Below are 20,879 nucleotides of genomic sequence, written 5' to 3' on the forward strand. Positions count from 1 at the left end.
CTTTTGAGGTAGTATCAGAGGTACACTGGCAGGAATATTTGTGCAGGTGCTGTAGTTACACTTTGGTATATTACATAGTGAATGACATGCTATCCTCCAGCAACATCAAATGACAAGACATAGAACCCCAAAAGACAGAAATAAAACTTTTAGAAAATCCTGTTAATTCAGTATTCGTTGTTTTTTATAATCTCACCAATATGTATTAAGGCTACAACAAACTATTTATTAATCAGTGGATTATTTTCTCAATTAATCGATTAGTTGTTTGGTCTATAAAATGTCAGAAAATGGCGAAAAATTTTGATCACTGATTCCCAAAGCCCAAAATTACATCCCCAAATGTGCTTCTTTTGTCCCGATCAACAGTCCACAACCCAAAGATATTCAGCTTTCTATCATTAAGGACTAAAGAAACCAGAAAATATTCACATTTGAGAAGCTGGAATCAGAGAATTTCAAAAAATGACTCAAAATGATTATTCGATTATCAAAATATTTGGCAATTAATTTAACATTTGGCAACTAATCAATTAATAGACTAACCTAGCTCTAGCTCTATTATGTAATGTCTAAATCTCCTGTACACAGTCCCTGTCGATGCTCTAATGTTGACCTGACAGGGAGCAGTCATGTCTATGTATGATTGGGAACTGTCTTGACACAAAGTTTATCTACCGTACACATTGTAGCTATTCAGCTACACAAAAAACAAAATAACAAAATGCATATTATTATTTGCAAATGCTGCAGTATTTGATCCCAGTATGATCACTGTACATACAGCTATCCAGGATCTAATTATCAGTGTGATGCCCTCAGGGTTTAGCTGTAGTAAGCTGTAATGTCATGAATTATTCATCACTTTAAAGACAGTAAATAATGTCAATTCTAGGAAGTAGAGTTTAACCACTAACAGTTCAGTAACAGTGGTTAAAAGAGCTGACATTGTGAAAAAGTTATGTGCTTTGTTGGAAATATTTATATTAAAGATATCTGGGGGGAGGGTGAATTATACAACAAGCCAAAATTCACTTTTTTTCTTCTTGTATCTTCAGAGACCTACAGTTCGTGGAACTGACAGACTTTGCCCCATCTGCTATAGCTGATGAAGGGCCCAGTAGTTGTAAATAAAAATCTGGATGTCAGTCTGCCCTCATTTCATTTGAATTAAAATCCTCGCAAAGGGAGAAAATAAAAATCCTCTTTCCCCTTTTGCCCTAACTCAATATGTGGAGAGGTTCGAATAATCCTTATAAAGTTCATCTCATGCAGCTGGGAATTTCAAGAAAAGCATTTATACATAATGCGAGCTGTCCATCTGATAGACCTGTAAGGAATAGATAGTCATCATCATCGCCACACATTTGGAACACCCACACAGTCTCTCAATCGTCTCATTTAGAGAGGGCATGAATGGGAAGGAAAATGACATTAGTGAGATAGGTAATCTGTTTCTGGAGAGGAATCAAAGATCATAATTGGATTTTCTTCAAGGCTGCTCAAAGCTTTTCAGAGACTCAGCCCACTATCATATTAATGATTGTAAGCCGACTGAGCTTGAGAGTGAGCTTGGTGAAAAATAGCCTCCTCTACAGGTGCCCTCCTATAACTTAAGATAGATTGTGGCGTGTGTAGGAAACACTCTCAAGATTTTTTACAGTTTGAATGGATTCATAATAAATACATTGGGTATTGTGTAAATGAGGAGAAAGAAGTGGGAAGAGATGGAGGAGAAAATATATTATACCACAAAGTGCAAAACAAAATGCGATTATTCTTATGAACAATGAAAGCTGTGCCACAAAAGAAAAACAGATTTCACATTTGGCAGCATGGAGGAACATCACTGGTTGTATCATATATGAAGACCCTGAGAAGTTAACACCTATACTATAGAAGAAGCTGACTCTTCAAATCCTCTTCTTCAGAATACACACTGCTAACGAGCTTCACTTTACCTCTAACATGCGTTGAAAGGCTCGCAGCAGGAGCTCTTCACAGAACATCCAGTTTTAGTATAAAGAATAATTTAGTAATCTGGTTACATGCTGACACTGACAGCCATTTTAATCAAGCTGCTGGATGACATGAAAATGTATTAGTCACAAAAGAAAGATATGTCGTTCCTGCACAATTGACCCTTTTTGGGTATTATGTCTGTCCGAAATTCTTTTTTTCTTTTTGCTGTGAAGCACTAATGAACAGTCCACACTTTGCCCAACATTAATAATTTATTGTAGCACTTTTTTATATATTGTTGCATTTTAAACTAGAGTTCCTGTCTTTCCCTGAGGTGTAATACCTTTGCATGTCTTACACAAACACACAAAATTTCATGTACATATACTTTAAGCTGTTATTATTATTAAGGATATGGCTGGATATTTTCTATATTTTTCTTATTTTCAACAAATCTCATGTGCAGAGCCAAACCAACAATGAATTTATCTACTTACAAGTATTGTGTATGTATCCAAAGCCTGATATATCTTATTCCTTTGTGCCGTAGACCTCTGTTGTTGTCCAAAAACTACTAAAAACACATCAGAGAACCACATGATTGCACTGTGTGACATGTTGCTTCATCACAAAGAATTTTAGTTTGTTTAGAAGCAGCTCCAAAGACGAATAACAGAGATCATTTTTTCAGTCTCGGGAGATTAGTTCCGTATAAGGCAAACATCACTGTGCATGTGTGGGAACGTGGTTCCGTTTACAGTGGTTTCGCCAGCTCTGTACTGAAGTTCTTTGAGAAATTTACATTATAGCACAATGTCAAGAGGTTTTGCCATGTAGCACAACAAGCTAGCAAAGCTCTGTAAACAGAACATTGTTCCTGTGCATACACAGTGGCATCTGCCTTACACAGAACTACTCTCGGGAGACTGAAAAACATGCGGGTTTTTAGTCTTTAGAGCTCTTTCTAAACAAACTAACATCCCCAAACTCTTCCTGGTGAAGGAACATGTCACCCAGTGCAACTGTATGGCTCACTGACATGTTTTAAATCATTTTTGGACAACTGAGGTCTATGGCACAGAGGAATACAATATATCAGGCTTTCGATACATACACAATACTTGTAAGTAGGATCAGTTCAATGTTTGTTTGCCTCTGCGCATGAGATTTGTTGACAATAGCAAAAAAGTAGAAAAATCTCCAGCCATTTCCTTCAAACTGAATGAAATGGATTCAAACATGTGTGGCCATCACTGGAAGCAGGACAGGATCATGTGTGTATATTGATTTAATCTCAATATTGATGTTCTGCTGATTTCAGTCCATGACTCTTTCATTGTCCTTCACCTTCCCTTAAGACCAAATCTCAGCACAAATATGCTAAATTCTGTTTGCAAATGATTACATTTCTCAACATGTAACTATCAGCCAATCGCTCATTTACAAGTATTTTGTAAAGGTCTTATGGATGATGTGCTTTTGTAACAGGAGGGTGTATCAAGCTGCATCTAGTCTTCTGATGTCTAAGCAGATGGTGGTTCTGCAGTTATGGAAGAAGGTAGCTATAATCTAAAGTGCTACCAATCTGAAGTGCTTTGGAATTTGCTGTAATGGTGCAACACATGGAGCACTATTACAGCAATGTTATTTCTCACACAGTTGTTGTCTCTGAAAACGTGTGGTTTATTATAATTGTACACTGGGCCTCTGAATCAAACTCAGAGTGTTAGCGGTGTATATTTAGGAGATAACAATCCAAAGACATATCAATCTTAGAAACCTGGTGAGCATTTTTTCTCCTTCTGCTTCTCCTTCTGTATAAAACTGTCAAATCAAGAGTGGCGCAGTTTGATTTGGCAGTCTCCACTAATGTGAAATGAGTGGGAAGTTGTTTAAAAAAAATGGGACTTTTCTTCTAATTCATTGTCTTTTTTTCCCACTTGAGCTAAACTCACATTGGCTGTTGGCAGAACAGTTCTCTGATTTCACTCTTGCCAAATCTTGGAAGAGATCACCTTATGTAAGCCTGCCTGGCCAGACCGGACATGACGAAATCAAACACTTTTTTGAAGTTGTAGTTTGGCTCAGACTGGTGTCAAGTCTTCAGGGTCTATAAGTGCTTGGAGAGAAGGAATGAGTCATCGTCTGAAAGTGAATTTAAAAAAGAGGATCGAGCAGATGACAAGAAAAAAAAACAAGGAGATAAAAGAAATTTCCTTCTAGTTGTGGCTGTTGGGTAAAATGCCTATTTGCCAAAAAATTATGAGACGGGAACCTTTAGACACACGCTCATTTGCTTTCTTTAGAAGAGTTAGATGAGAAGATCACTCCCACTGTCATGTCTGTGTGGTAACTATGGAGCTGAAGCCAGGAGGTGATTACCAGCATGAAGGCTGGAAGCAGGAAGAAACAACTAGCCTGCATGTTGTTTGTTTAATCCAAATACTAATGTGAAAACATCTGTGGATTTAGGGTGAGTTATGTGCTCTAACTATTTTGTGATGAACAACAGTTTATCCATCTACCCAGTACATCACTGTGACAACAAGACTCACTACAGGAAGTCACTTTGCTCTGTTATTCACCAAGAAATAGGCAGAGCATCTAACTCTCAGTAAAAACTATTCCTATAACATTTGCAGTTTAGGTGGGTTTTAGTGGTTTGCATAGCAGGATTGTACAAGACCCAAGTAGAGAGATGTGGTGTAAAAGCAAGCACAAAGGCCGTAATGAAAAGCTAAGTCAACATCCTTGCTGCTCTGCACAGCACAGGTAAGTTAGACCATCTGGTTCCTTTTTGAGATTTAGAAGAGTATCCAAGATTTATATATCAATTTATGGAATCCATTGATTCTAGGAGTCATTTAGTTATATATTTTTTGGTGTTATTTACATTTTGTTGCACCATGTTTTCCTTAAAACTTCCTGGTGCATTTCAAGATTTCCAGCATTTTGCGGAATAACATGATGACACGCCTATAGACCATTTTTTGGCATTTAAATCTGGGTTACATTAGGAAACAGCAGAGGAAGAGATTTTCCACAGGGCTCACTCAAAATGAAATCAGGCTTAAAAAAACAAGTGACAATATGATATATCTGCCCTTCTTGCCAAACCAGGTTAAAGTTTCACCTTTACTTTGAGATCAAAAGAGGGTGTTTAGAGGTGAAATAATCAAAGACTTTGGGAGGACTGGTTAGATGAGAGTCTGAGTCTACATTTCATTTCAATAAGACTCTTATAATTAAAATATAAAAACACTTAAATGTCTTTGATTTCAAAGCATTGTTAAGCCCAATATATACAGTAACATGTCAACCATGTAATTGTAAACAGTGTGGAAACAAACATCGTGTTTGTCTTGTGCCTGAAGCTCAAGAGAACGTGGTCCCCACAGCCAGTGTGAAATGGCCACAGGGAGCACTAGGTAGACTTTAATACCTCAGAGGGATTTCTCTGTCAGGTTGCATTTTTGTTGCATCATGTCTCTCTTCCCTCTCTGGTGATAGGCTGCTTGTGCTGACCCATCCCCTCCACTGCATTATCACTCAATAAAAAGATGTCATTAACAATTTCAAAGCCAAGGAAGACCGAGGAGAAGTTAAAACCCTTGTTTTCTCCAAGAAGCATCGCTTCAAATGTGAGTATCAGGTGTTTGTTGTTGCTTATTACAGAGGTAGAGGACATGTTTGCTGACCCCCTTAAAGGAAGCAGTTGTTAACCCTGCTGCTGTTTTATTTGTATTACTTCTACAAAAGCAGGGTTGTCATACAGTCAATGTTTTTGAAGGCGCACAGTTTCACAAGTAATATTGTGCTTTTGCTTCTATGTTTGTGATCAGTAGCTATCTAGCACTGTAATTAAATGACACTTATTAACATTATATTGCTTTTAATAGCAATATTGAATAAGAAAATGTTAGTGAAAAGGCTTTAAACCCAGGGGTAACATTAGCTGGTTAGGTAGCCAGGACTGTTGATTATTTAATGTTCAGTAAGTAAGCTCACAAACAAAAAAAAACAAAAATAGAATTAACAATTTCTAAACCCAATCTCAAATATTTGAGGGTGCATGTGCCTCAAGTTGAACGCCTCTAAAGCCTAGTATCCAAAGAATTACATTCATATTGGATGATTACGCACTTTTTAGGCCCAATGCTGTGATTTAGTGCCAATAAAGGAGAAGTGTACTGAATTTTAAAAACATAGGCGTTGGATGCAAAAAACGAAAGAAAAATAAACAGAAAACAAACAAAATGGTATTGAACATAATCCAGGATTTTGCAGAATCATGACAGTTTTATCTGCCAGTAGAGTGAGTTGTGCTGTGCCAGGCCAAGTGACTTTGTACTGAACAAAATATCCGCAGTCAAAAGTTTCATGACAAGCATATATAATGCACCACACCCCGGGCAGCAACATAATAGCTGAAATTCGTAGATTTCCAACACATTTTCCTTTAGGGCACAGTTTTCTGGTCACTGTATCTGCACAGAGAATGGAGAAGTACATACTAATTTCTCTTCTAAAACCCCAAACAGAGCAGTGTTGACTCAAGTCTTTAATCACATCCAGGTAGACAGAATCACCTGTAGTGGTGGATTTGCCGGGGCCATTTATATTCAAGGTTGATTACTAGTAGGGTGTCATTTGCATTATCAGAGACTCAGCACTAATGAGACTCCTGGTTTTAGGCCTTAATTAGATTGCTTCACCACAGTCCCTTATTGATATTTGCATGCCACAGTTCATCATGATAAGTAATGAGAAGATTATTCACTGGAGGTTTCCAATTGCAAGCTCCATCTGTGAAGTAGAAGGGGCACTGTCCATGCTATAGTTCCCAGGGGGGGCGGAGAAGGGACAATGGCACGCAATGACAAACATATGTGGCCACACATATAGTGCAGTATGGCAGATATTGTGGGTTTCAGCCAGAGTCTTCCTACTGATCCACCTTTAGACTCTATATTAGCTCATGTTTACCATTTCACTAAGAGGCAGTTGTTGTTTACCTGCTCAGTGCTGTTATGGCTTCTACAAGAAATAAATTACTACTGTGCAAGCCAAAATTAAGCAAACATCTGCCAGGGAGCAAGGGAAGGGGATTAAAAAGAATATAGCAACATGAGAGGAACATAATCTGAAAAGAAGCATTTGCAAAAGAAAAGACCAGGGATTGGAGAGCCTTGGGTTCCTATATGGTTAATTTCTTTCACTTGATGAGAAAAGACCTGCACTCCATAACTAGATGGCGTAAAACGCTCACAAAGCCATCAATCACACTCACAGAAGGCCTCACAGTGTTGTTATAATTTATATATTTTTCCACCACAAAACAGAACCAACAGCCCGCTACAAACATGTCAATAAAGCTGTGGGACAAAACCTTTGACTCATTAAGGCAGATAATGAAACAAAACCTGCTCATCAAGAAAGCATTTGTCTAAAAATGAAAATGGCAAAACGTTTATGGAATGCTGTACAGATGGTGCTTTTCCTGTGGGCATCACACCGTGGAAGCACTTTGGCTGGAATTCAGGGAAATAACTTTCTATCATTATAACTTGTCAATTAGCTCGGAAATGGCTGTGCATCTGCGTAACGAATGTTGTTTTTCAAAATTGTCATCATATTGTACATTTTCACATGCCGTGATTTGTATACTGTCAACTTTTTTTTTCCGTCTAGAGATTATTCACCTCGTTATCCATTTTTCATGAATCTTTGTAGTAAAAAGAGGAAGCTGTGGCATCAAATATAAAGCTGCAAATTCCACATTCTTCCTTTTCTCATAAGCTCCTTTTCTCACAGGAAAATCTTAACTATTCCTTTTTTTATTTGCAACACATGAGGTGCAGGATGTTGCCTACATCTGGGGTTTGACTCTGCACATGTACAGTGCTGTGACATTTTCCATAGCTGTAGATTTATCTAGTGAAATTAGTCATGTGGCTACCTTCAAAGATTCAAACTGAAACCATCTGATAGGGAAGAGAAGCATCCTGACGAGTGCTGCCTCATCCTTGCTATCATGTATCCCCAGAGCTTCCACTGTGGACACCTCTGAGGTCCCTGACTACTGGTTTGGTGCAGTGTGAATCCCATTAAAAAACATTCCTCTCTGCTTGATAGTCAGCTCTGAAAAATACAACTGGGCTTGCAACAGATCCACATATTGTTGTTTCACAGATTCTCGCATTTTTCCCAAATGCATTCCAGCACCTGAGGGTTTGATTTAATGGATGGATAGATAACATGGCTATAATGGATTCATGTGCATATGAAAATATGTCTCATTTAAAGAAGGGGTCGTTTCAGATTATAAAACATTCAGGTCTTTAAAGGACGTCCTGTTTGTATAGGGAAAGGCCAAACTGTTTTGCTGCAGTGTTTTCAAACCTCACTGTCATGTCAGACATGATATGGCTACATCTGCAACTGTCGAAGCGTTGGTCTCTTCTGACCTGCACTGGGAGATGGGAATACGCCCAGAGCAGTATTTGACACCTCAGTGAATCTCATTACCATAAAGCAGGGTAGAGAAAAAGCTGCACTTACGCAGCATGAAATATATAACAGTGTCCCCCAGCCAGCTGTGCTGTCAAAGCTCATGGTCAAGGCATGACAAGTGCCACAAATGTGCAAAAATGTTTTGTTTTGGAGAATTAATCAGCAAGGAAAATGTTTACATGAATCAACACAACCACTTGCAGTGTTTACTTCCTTTGAAGGTGCTGTGAATGAATAAAAGTGGTGACAGCCTCCTGCTGTGCTTGACGATGTAATGTTGGACTCAGAGTGGTCAGTGCAGTATAAACTTGGCTTTGGCTTCCATCGTTTGGCCTCTCCTGCTTTATCTAATCACTCAGACATGGCCAGGCCTCAGGCATGCTGCCCTAACTCTACTCTAGCTCCGGGCAAGGTTGAGGCAGAGGGTACATTGGCTAAAAGCACATCCACAATAATATCCCCAAGATTATCTACAGTATAACCCAGACATCCTCTGCACCTCTCATCTCTTTTTCCACTCACTTCTTTTATCTCACTCAGGTTAGTTTTCTATTCAGGTGAAACAGACATTTTTGTTGCTCGGTAAAATCTTATGAGATATTGGAGCAGAAGAGTTGATTAAAGGTGCGTAATGAATGAAATATGTGCTGAAGATCTGCTAATTCTGCTCATAACTAATTCTAAATAATTCTGCTCATAACCTTGTTCTTACAAGACAAATAAAAGCACAAATTAGATTAATTACAAAATCTTAGACAATGCATGTACATGCAAATTGGATGCTCTGTGGGCAATTTCCTTACTAGTTTTAATATATTTAAGTCAACCAAACATTTTACCCATGTATACAGATTTGAAGTGATGATAAGATATGATTCAGCTAATAAAAACCTACATAAAAGGTCACAGTAGGCAAAAAAAAAAAAAAATCAGCCCCACCACAGATGTGAGTAGTGATTGTATGATATTGCTTCAAACTTGAGGTTGTACGTTAAAGTTCTTCTCAAACCGAGTGTCTGACTTTCCTCCTGTGCCCCGAAGCACATCATCCAACTATAAACTCAGATATGTTGCATCAGTAATCTCTCCACCTCTCTTTGTGTCTTATTGGCCGCAGGTCTATTGAGGCATCAAAGCAGCAAGGGATCTCGGAGAAGAGAGGCCTCCTCGGCACGCTTCCTCTGATGGTCTGGCAGATGCAGCACTTTCAAAGCATAAAGAAGTGGGCATGGATGAACGATGGTTGAAGGCTTCCAAAGGAGAGCTTGTTGCCAACTGCAACTTTCTCTCTTTTTATGCACCTCATTAAAGGTAATGAGAGAAATATTTCAGATGTCAAACCATATATTTGTTAACTATTATGTCCGCAATAATAAACAATAAACAAGATTATTATTTGCTTTCAATTTCAATTGAAAGTAATTTTTTTGTTTGTTTTGGGTTTTTTTTGTTTATATGACGGGGATAAATCACATTTATATGAGAGAAAAAGGTCATAAACATCATCATCTTTTTAAAATCAAATTACACTGTTCTACCAACAGTAGCTGAAAAATATCACTTTTGTTTTATAGTTACAATTAATTTAGCAGCTCTGCTAATCACAAAACATATCGATGTGTGAGCTCAACTTTTAACTGCAACAAGTACAAGAGTTCATCATAGTGACAACACTGAAATTTAAACATCTACAATTGCCTGCCATCACTGAACAAACTCCATCTGTTGATGAAGATCATGTGATATGACAGAAAGCTCCAGAAAAGCTACTAAACTGACCTTGAGGTGACACTGTTTTGTCAGATACTGATGTATGTTTCACAGCTCTAATGTGTTTAGCATAAAGACTGGAAGCAGTTGTAAACAGCTAGCCTGGCTCAGGAAGTCACTGCTCTTGCCCAAGAATAATCCTCCAAAACTGCACCTTGTAGACTGTACACTTTAATTTTTGTACAGATTAAAATAAACAAGATGTTGATAGGTGGATTTTGTTATCTTTGGACAAACCCAGGCTAGCTGTTTACAGTCTTTGTGCTAAGCTAAGTTCACTGGTAGCTTCATGTTTACTGTACAAATAGAAGGCTGGTGTTGATCTTCTTTTCTAACTCTGGACAAACTATTATTTTTAAACTGTTTACTATAGTAAACAGTTTAAAAATAATGTTTACTACAGTTTACACATTAAAGGCTGTGTTTGCCTATCACTGTAGTTTTACCTGAGAAAATTCAGACAAATCTGACATTTGGACTTAAGTGTCTTACAGAGGCTGTAGCAACTGTTTTCAGTAACTAACTCATTGAAAGAAGTATAAAGGACAAAGGATGGGTCACCTTTGCAGTGAAAAATTGGTTACCGGCTAAATTATGGACAAACTTGTACTGAAACATGTTTAAAAAGACAGTTGTAAATGCTGCAGAGGAGTGCTGAAGGAATGTCCTGAGTTGAGATGAGAGGATCTGCAGGGAGCAGGATGACCACAGCATCATTATAGGACACATGTGAGAGAAAAGAGAGATTTTAATTCAGCAGCTCAGATCATACATCACTAAGTTGCTGGAGCAGCTACACAGAAATATTTAGACATGCATAGCACCAGTTCCTCCTAACTCACAGTATGCATTTAGTTGGGCCGGGGAGGAGGCTTCTCAGCTAATTAACTTTACAGGGATAGTTTAACTTCTATGACCTGAATTTGTGTTTTTATTGCAATCTGTGCTTGTGTTTGTATTTATAAAGCATGTACACACTGCATAAAAAGGCTAACGTTAGCGACATAGGCTAGCGTATTTAGCTTTTTTGCACAGGGCAATACAGTAAAATCATGATATACGGCTCTCAAAGTATATGCTGTATATTTACATAAAAACAGAGTCTTCCTCATGAGTTGCCACCTCCGTCAAATGTGCATTCAGAGAGAAAAACCAACAAGACTCACCTATACCAGTGAGATCTGTGCACGGCCATGACCGGATGTAATTCTTGAATGCACAATCATGACATGATTGTATAAAGAGAACTGGATACAGCGTCGGAGGCGGGGGCCTGTTCATCCCTATGAAAGTTGCTCAGATGCGCATGCCAAAAAAGTCACTTCCTGCTGTAAAGAAATTACCCAGATTTAAACATACATTGCACACTTTATGGGCCCAATGCGTCCATAGAGCATGCTTGAGACAGCTAACTTCTGGTTTAGCCCTCTAGCTAACTTAAATGGGGATAAAATGATTCAATCATGCGGCTCTTCTAGACTTTGGAAATGTTATCGGACCAAATGGATCAAATTCTGGAAGTGGAATTAATCATTTTGCAGGGGTTGTGACGCTCAAAAAAACATTATCCGCTGATTTAAAAACATCTCTTAAACAATTTAAGTCTATGGGAAAACAGATCACACCAATCAGGTGTAAGTTTATAGTTTATTAAGGGAAAATTTCAACATACAAGTTCAAATCTTTTCTACAAGCTCTCATGTGTTTTGTTTTTTTCTGTGACTTCAAATTCAGCTCACGTGTGTGAATATTTTATACAAGTGAAAACATACAAGTCCAGATTTTTTTTTTCCACAAGTTCTCACATCATGTCTACAAGCTCTTGCATTTTGCAACATATTTACCTTCATATATGTGCCCGTAATTCAATATCAACTTGTACAAGTGTTGATGTTAGGCCAAACAGATCAATTTGGAGATCAGTCTGCATCAAGAACTTTTGCTAGTTTACCACATGAACACCAAGCTGCAAGTACCCAAAGCTGAGGCTGTAATTAAACTCATTGTGAAATATTTCTATCATTTTTGGTCTCTGCAGACAGCTCAGATTCCTGTGGCAAATTGTGTGCTGCCAACTACAGTATGTGGGGTCAGTCTCACAGGCGTGTTTAGCTGGGCTGCCTTATCCCCTGTTCAATCTTGCCTTTTGTTTTCCTTCATGAAAATAAATGAAACAGTGCAGTCATCTGCAGAGGCGAGCAGAGCCCTCTTGACTGAGGAGGCCTTCGGGCTTCGTCAGGCTTTTCCAGCACGTTGTCATGGCAGTTCAGAGAGAGTGAGGGAGAACATTGCAGCCCAGTGCTGCTGTGGAATGACAATAGGAAAGGGCTAGGGAGGGGACTGCTAATGCAGAATGCCAATCATAGCAATGTTGTTCTAATGTGTTGTATGAAAGACAGGTAATGGAGGCCTGAGACCACAATACTCCTAAAGGACAAATAAGTTATGTGGAAAGAGAGGTTGACAGAGGCAGATTGTGCCTGAAAAAATATGCAAAAAAAAAAAAATCAGCAAGATCTGGAGAATAAGAGACCTAGCTATATCTTAAGTATACTTGTATAATCATATTTTATTTATTTATTCAAGACCTGAGCATTATAATCTGTTGCTCGTAATTAAAAACATTACCAACCGTGTGCTATTATGTCCTGTAAGACTGATAGTCTGTTCTGTGTGCAGGATGGGAATAACACCGCTGATTAGAAAGCAGAACAATGGGTATAATGATGCTTAATGACGCAGTTCAAATGGGTTGCCCTCAAGTTGAATTGAAGCTGTTAGATCAGAAAGTTTTATAGAGTTTGTGGGTGTCTCATAGTTCAACCTTCTTATATGGCTTTATTTGCTCAAAGGCTGCAAGTTTAGAGGGATGAGGAACCAACCCAGGAGAGAGTGGTGAGGTCTTAATGAGTTACGTAACTTCCCCGGCACTGCACATCCTCTGATGTAGCACCAGCCCAAGATTTTGAAGGACTTAAAATGTAATCCACAGATGGAGGGAGATTTGCAGGTAGACAGGCTGGAATTCTTATTTGATGGCTTTCTTTTTGCAGGCAGAGAGAGATGTCAGCACCCCTCTTGATTCAGTGACAGATGAAGAAACCTGCTTCTATATTTGTTTTTGACCTCAAGTGTTATTTGAAGATATATAGAGGATCTGTTATTATATGTCAACATGTTCAAAGATTTCACAGAGCCTCAGTTGTGCTTTGGGAAAAATCTTTTAGAAAAATCATCACAGCTCCAAATTTAACCAAGTTGTGATTTATGTACATGCATACACATGTGGGTTTGAGTGGAACTTGACAACCCTTTTCTCCGACATCCAAATTAGTATTAGTAAAAATACCATTAATAATTAACTTTACATGCATAACTTGGGTCTTTAGAGACCTGAGACCATATTAAACACAGGATAATTTATTCATTTTATTCAATTAAGCACTCAAGTCCCAGCTGTATCTCAAACTATTTTTTTTTAAAAATTACCTACAAAATGTAGGTAATTACAGAGCCCAGGTGTATAGCATTGTTGTTTTTTTAAATCATATATGCAGGTAGCAGGTGATAGCACCGGTGATAATACAGATTTTTCCTATTTGGCTGTCCTGCTGTGTCACTGATACTATAAATTAATGTAGACACATAGATTAAAAAAAGTTAAGGTTAGTTTACAGTCACAGTAACGTGATGGCACAGTGTGTCAGGTTCAGTGCAGAGCAGAATTTTGTTTAATAATGGAGGTTTTGAGGACAGTAACTTTGAGGAAGGTTGTCAGTTCAATCCCCTGCAATGGCAGAATAAATCTGGGTGGGGAAAGTGAAAAAGCAGCTCTTGCCCCTCCCTCATTACCACCACCACCACCAAATAAATGAAGGTTAAAAAAATAAAACTGAAAATGAAGATGTGTCTAAGGTAACTGATCATGGGAATTTTGTGCCGATTGATGAATCAGATAATTCAGAAGCAGAAATGGAGCATGAGTATCACAATACTAGTGTAGTGGACTTTATCTTTCCTTGAGATTTCAGTCCTGGTTTATTTGTAACATCAAGTGCAGTTTAATACTACAGCAAACACCCATTGAGCAGCCACTTACAACAGAAGAGCAACTGGTGTATCTGCTTGCAGCCAAACGAATTCATGTTGTTTCAGTAAATTATTCGTTCAAAAATAATTGCAGCAGTGAACTGATTCCACGCTGAACACAGTGCCAGTATATTTAGGACAGCAGGACATAGTTGAAGTTAAAGTTGGTGCTGAGGAGTTGGGGGTGTGCAGCTTGTCATCTGCAGCTCTTCGTCAAATAGCTGACTGTAGCTGCTCCTTCTTGTTCCAGAACTTCCTTGCAAAAATTAAAAATGATCCACTGACGACCACATGCCGAAAATGTTGTTTTGTTTGTATGTTTTGTAGATGCATTTTTAATAAATGCTTGCAGTCTGAGCTAACCACAGTAACAAACATTGAGTTTCCTGTAGCTGCCACACAAGCAGACACCCGTATTTTGCCAGTTAAACTAATTTAGTGTGAAGCAGAGGCAGTGACATTTTCTATTTGCATTAACAATAATTAATTTCTGATACGATGTTAAAGGACCAGTGAGTAGGATTTAGTGGCATCTAGTGGTGAGGTTGCAGATTGCAACCAACTGAATACCCCTTTCCCTCACCCTCCCCTTCCAAGAGTGTAGGAGAACCTATGGATGCCGCAAAAGTCTTGAAAAACATGAAAGGCCCTCTCTAGAGCCAGTGTTTGGTTTGTCCATTCTGGGCTACTGTAGAAACATGGTGGTGCAACATGACATAACATGTTATGACATAACAGTTCTTATTTTCAGCTAACTATACACTAATTAAAACATACTTATGAATGTTATATTCCATTTCTGCCAAGTCCGTTCCACTAGATGCCACTAAATTCTACACACTGCACCTTTAAGAGAGCATCAGTAAGCAGTAAGGCTGGGAAGGTAATCTGCATCTAGAGCAACAAAACACGGACTGCACCACCATCAATAACAACTGCATTACAGTACAGAGAGTATTAAATTAATGTAAATACTGTACATTAAATGGCTATTGCATTTCATAAAATGCTGACCATAAATACTATAAAATATGGGATGACTTCATGTAAATCTTAGGGCTCATAACTTTAAAAACATATTGCACTGATCAGAAGACAGTGAGTGTGATTTCTGATTACTGTGATGATTGGTATGAGCCATTTATTGAGGAATGACAGTCACCGGGAATAATATAAAATATAATGGACAATGAAAATGTTACAAAAAATAAAGATATATTTTTGAAAATTACACTTTTAGGCATCAATTAGTGATTGCAAAAACACAAACAAATACAACTCTCAAAAGGCATTTCTGTAATTATTCCTCAAAATTTCCATCCTATCTTTTTTATGTCAGACTCAGTGCTCTTTGAAATCAGCTCAAGAATCTACTAATGTGTGCCCACTTAGGAAATGTGCAATTTTGGAGTAATTACTGATTAATTTTGAAATAAATTCAGATTATTCTATTCCCAGAGGATGCAGATGAATATGTGCCTGAGTATCCTTAAAATATCTTCTTCCAGCCTCACTCACAGGCAGCACCACAGTGGGTGAAGGAATTGGCACAATTCTTTCATTTGCAATTTCCTGACACATGATTTCTGCGAAAATTGAATCCCATTTAATACTCAGAGGTCTTTATCGTAGAATAAAATATGCAGACTTTAGGATAAGTGAGGTATTAAGATAATATTCAGTCTTTGCAGAATGCTTATATTATTAGCAGTAATACCTGTATACAGTACTGTAGCTCAGTACCCTGGAGAAGAGCATGGAGAGGAGTTTCTTAGCTTCTATCACGGCTACCGCTAAAACTGTCCAAAAGTGTTTATTTTTTCATTTTCATTTTCAAAGGTGTTGCAGGATTTCCATCATCAAATTTAATAAATCATAACCTCTCAGGGATTATTCATATGTGTATGTGGTGTTAATGGAGAAGACGGAGATGGACTCTATCTGAAGCGGAGCGGTCCTGCGAATGGCCACCGCGCTGAGGCATGCACCGCACGTTGGGCCTGCCAGGGAAAATAAAGTTCACCAGATCACAGTTCACTCTGGCCCTGTATGTAATCAGTCAGTGGTGGGGCCTGTCTGTCAACCCCTTGACAGCTGCCTGTGCCGTTAAATGTGCAGAGATCAGTGGTCGTCAGAGCCCTTCGTGTGACAACTTCTAAACGAGGACTTTAAATTAGTTCCATGGGTGGTGGAGCATTTCGCTTGAGGTCCGCTCTGCACACATACACACACACACGCAATCCACAAACCTCTATTTCCATCACCACCTCCCGTTTCCCCGCTCCGACTGCCACTGCCAACCAGACTCTGTGATTACATATCATTAATGGCTCTCTTCACCTGATATTCCAGTCTGTCTGTCACATTTTGCTTCTCCTGTCCCACTGCGGACACCAAGACATTCTGCTTACAGGAGATCCACAACCATAGTCAGTATCAAAATGATAACTATATTTTCTCATACAGTGGACTTATTCCATGTCAGAGATAATTCCTCACATCTCCTCTCTTATTTAAATCTCAACCTTGTCTCCTAGAAATTACATCTATGTATCACTAATTTAGAAGAGTAAATATGTTTTGTTAGAAACTTAATGCAGCCCAGATTACATCTTTTTTAATGAGGAAATTGTGCTAATTCATGTTATCTGGCATGTCACAAAAACGTTCACACTGGAAACATTCAGTATGAACGTGCAAAATGTTCACTGACTTTGTGTTTCATTTGTTTTCCTACAAAAGCTGGTCTTGCAATACATTATCCACTTATAGTGAATAAAGTGGTTATGTTTAGTCACACACACACAGAGGGACAGATTGCAGTCTTGGTTAATATTTAAAAAGTCAACAGTGACTATGGGAAATACACCAGGTTGACATGTATTGTAATTTTCCTTTAAACAAAGTGCTCCTCTTTGCGGGATGCAAACCCTTTTCTCACATGTACAAGTCCTGCACCTTGAACGCCCACACTCCACACCGACCTCCTACTCACGAGTTTCATACGGTATGAGAGAGTAGCACTTTGATCTCTGGGGAAAAAAACGCTCCCACTGAACATATTGCAAGCAGCAATTGCATTTCCCTCAAAACATAACTGAAAAAAACCAATCATTACTGTATAAACATAATTTCTAGAAGACAGGCTTATTAAATCTTGTAACTACAGTACGTGATCCAATAACTACTCTATATGTACGCACTAATCTTTGCAGAAGTAGTCTCAGGTACCTTGCATCTTTTAAATAATATTATTTCATTCCTCTTGGATATTTGAAAGTTTCACTGTCTTATGTATTTCTGTAACTCTTGTAATTGCTTTTCTGAATTCTATTTGAGGCTTGACTGTTGGTTTTCAGGCTTTAGATGTTTTGTTCTAGTATGCAGCTCGTGTGGTTGTTTGACTATGAATGTTTCTTGTTCTCAGGCCTTTCTTGAGTAAGAGATCTTGATCTAAATGAGACAAGCTGATCAAATGAAGTTACTTATAATCAACAAATGCAATGTGATTGGAGCACGAAAAAGAGGAAATTGTTTGACAGGATGGAGGATGAGAACCTTGAAGAGCATCTTTTTCTGTGACAAATCAGCAAGCCAATCTTAAGAATGTATGCCCCTTCACCATTAATCCTGTGCAAATTTCTTTAAAATCTAACCCCAAGTGGTCTCCATAATCTAGGATTACATCGGATAGAAAAGGAAAAAGAGGCAATCAATCTTCTTTAAAGGTTTTAATCCTTTATGAAATAGACTGGATTATTTCCTCGGGTTAGGCTTTATGACCAGGATTTAATTCCCTTGGCGTTTCAGTGCCAGCTCTATGCATTTCCCTCTCTCCCTAGCTCCATCTCCCTCTCCGCCAGGGGATCCTTGATTTATAGATATCATTTGACCTGTTAAGGCAACAGTCTGCCAAAAGTCCAAGATTAAGTGCCAATGTCTGGGTTGACAGGGGTTCCTGCTGCTAATTTTACATGATCTATGGGGCTAATACCTGTTCTCCATCCACCCCTCTACATTCTGTAGGGGGTCAGAGAGAAACTGCTTGTACTTCAAACCATCAAGCAGTTATTAGAGCAAGTTTTGGCACTTGGCTTGAAAACCCAGAAAGAGAATTTTAGTCGATGTTACAAATGCCCTCCAAGAATGACTTTGCAGCTGAATATAGCAGGTCTACCTCCTCCGCAGTTTCAAAGCATATGGTGTCTGCAGATTCTTCAAACTGTCCCCATACATTTCTGTAGACTAAAGAGAGAACTGTGTCCCAATTCAAGTGCTGTCTCCTTCAAAGTCCACGGTAAGACAGAATACACTGTAATGAGTCGAGAGGGTTGTCCTATTTCAAAGGCTCCTCCGAATGTGGCTGAGAAATGCAGTCAAACTTAAAGGAGACAACCAGTGTATCCTTTGTGACCTTCAGCATCCCAAAATCCAAAGATGTAAGTAACTTATTTAATGGTATGTTCAAATGGTCTTTGTCGAGTTATGCAGTTAAATCAGAACATGACATGAAGTTAAAAAGCCATCGGTGTCAATTAACTCCACTGTTCGTTAGCAAGCCCAGATATGTTATTAACCTGTAAATGCACACTGTTGTAGTAATTTACACATGTGGTAACAGAGGAATTATAGATTAATTAATATGCTTATCACAACTTGTGGCAAACTTTCCATGAACTCTGGTGTCAGTATTTGCCCCTTGTCAGTCGTTCAAAACAACTGCGAAAATAGGGGCAGTAATACTGCTGAATTCTCTCCTGAACGTCCCATTTGGCCAGTGGTGGCACAGGTTCTGCTTCATAGCCTTAGGCTGTATTCAGACCGAGAACAGCCCTGCATCAAAACAATGCAAGGGGCTGCGATGGTGGGGGCGTGTTGTTTAAGGTACCAGCGAGACAATGAAATATGAGAGAGGGAGTCCAGTTGGAGCTACAGATTAATGCTTTTAAAGGTTTATCAGACACCAAAACACCGCACAGCAGTGTGTAATACTGACAGACAGGATTTTATAACCCTGAGAAGTTAACACGACGGCAACTATTTTATCTTTCGTTGTGAATCGGCAAGTAAACAACAGAAACAGTGTTCAAGAGTGTTCACTTTACAAAAGTAATCCACCAGGAATGTGTACTTGCATGTAAGTGATTGGACAACGCAGCACTTTGCTAGATGACGTGTTGTGTTGTTTTGCTGGAGCTCTCTGCGTTGGCACCCTGGCGCGTCAACGCACTACCCCCATTCAAATGAATGAAAGAGCTGTGATTTTTCATGCAGAGCTAATGTTGGTCTGAAGGCAGCCTTAAGGTGTTGGTGTTGTATCCACACAAATTTAAATTTTTGCAGACAGATTTTATTTGCCTTAACAGCCAGTGCACCATTTGTACAAATATTAGCTGTAGCTACTAACGTACCACCACTAAAATTCGCCTCTCAACATACAACACATTTAGTCTTCCAGGCTATGCATTTGTGGATTTCGTCCTTTCAAAGAGGCAATCACTATACTGAGAGACATAGACAGAGAGTGAATGAGACAGAGACAAAAAGAGAATAGGTTTAAGAGAAACAGATAGGACGTGATTGACAGACAACATGATTGAAATGCATGATATGTCACTGACATGACTGGTGCCTTATCTTTACCAAACTCATCTATTATTCTCTGCTCTCATAACAGACTTATGATGACCGTGATCGCAGCATTACAATCCAACAACCGTCCTCTGAATCAACATTTTCTTATGAATGAGACTATAAAACTGGACAAAACACTGTTAGGATCTTGCAGCTGATAAATACACTGTAATATTTTACCTCAACTGGTTTACATGGCAGTAAATTTCCCTCTCAGATGCCTCTAAGGGTATTTTGGCTTCCAGTTCATTTCATACTATATATCATTGGTTCTCAGTCTTTTTTGGGTGCTGGATCCCCTGCACCCTGCATTTTTTGAGTGGTCTCAAAGGTAATGAATAATAATAATAATAATAAAATTAAAAATTATGATTATTTTGTACATATTGTTAAAATTAGTAAAAAAGCACCACCTGTGAGAGTCAATGAGAATGTGACAGAATGAAAGTTACAAATATAACTGCAGCTCTATGAATCTTGGATGACGACCAGAGCTCCCTGTGACTGTGAAACTTGGTGTTGGTAAAACAACTCACAGCCTGTAACTCATGGGCACTAGACAGACAAGGTAATTAATACTGTGTATGTGCCCAACAAGTCACGAATGATGCAGCATAGAGAATCAAATTTACCAGAAAAGCTGAAATGATGCAATGGGAGAAATTTGGAACACCAAGACAAGATTAAATTTACCAAAAAAGACCAAAAAAAGTCCAAGAGCAAAAAGCTGAAGCACTTTAAAAAGGAGGATTTTCTCTCCTGAAAGACTTCTATGGCATATTACACAGTGAGGTGATTAGCATCAGTGCTTAATATGCATAGGGTTCTCCTTAAACATATAGAAATGTAGAAAAGTGCTATAAGAAACATGTAATCTTTTACTGTTGTCTCATCTCCTGATATATCGCTCA

At 38.6% G+C, this 20,879-nt stretch overlaps 1 protein-coding gene and 1 long non-coding RNA gene across 2 annotated transcripts in view; both read left to right on the top strand.

Annotated features, from left to right (window-relative positions):
* Positions 1-9,854, top strand: part of LOC122980566 — a 45,933-nt gene extending 36,079 nt beyond the window's left edge. Inside the window, exon 3 of the long non-coding RNA XR_006403052.1 lies at positions 9,593-9,854. This is a non-coding gene — a long non-coding RNA (uncharacterized LOC122980566). The remainder of the gene's footprint in view (positions 1-9,592) is intronic.
* Positions 1-20,879, top strand: part of LOC122980554 (adenosine receptor A1-like) — a 719,840-nt gene that overhangs the window by 217,772 nt on the left and 481,189 nt on the right. The gene's annotated exons all lie outside the window — the stretch shown is intronic.

The sequence above is a fragment of the Thunnus albacares genome, chromosome 4 (assembly GCF_914725855.1).
Source record: "Thunnus albacares chromosome 4, fThuAlb1.1, whole genome shotgun sequence".
Classification (NCBI taxonomy): Eukaryota; Metazoa; Chordata; class Actinopteri; order Scombriformes; family Scombridae; genus Thunnus; species Thunnus albacares.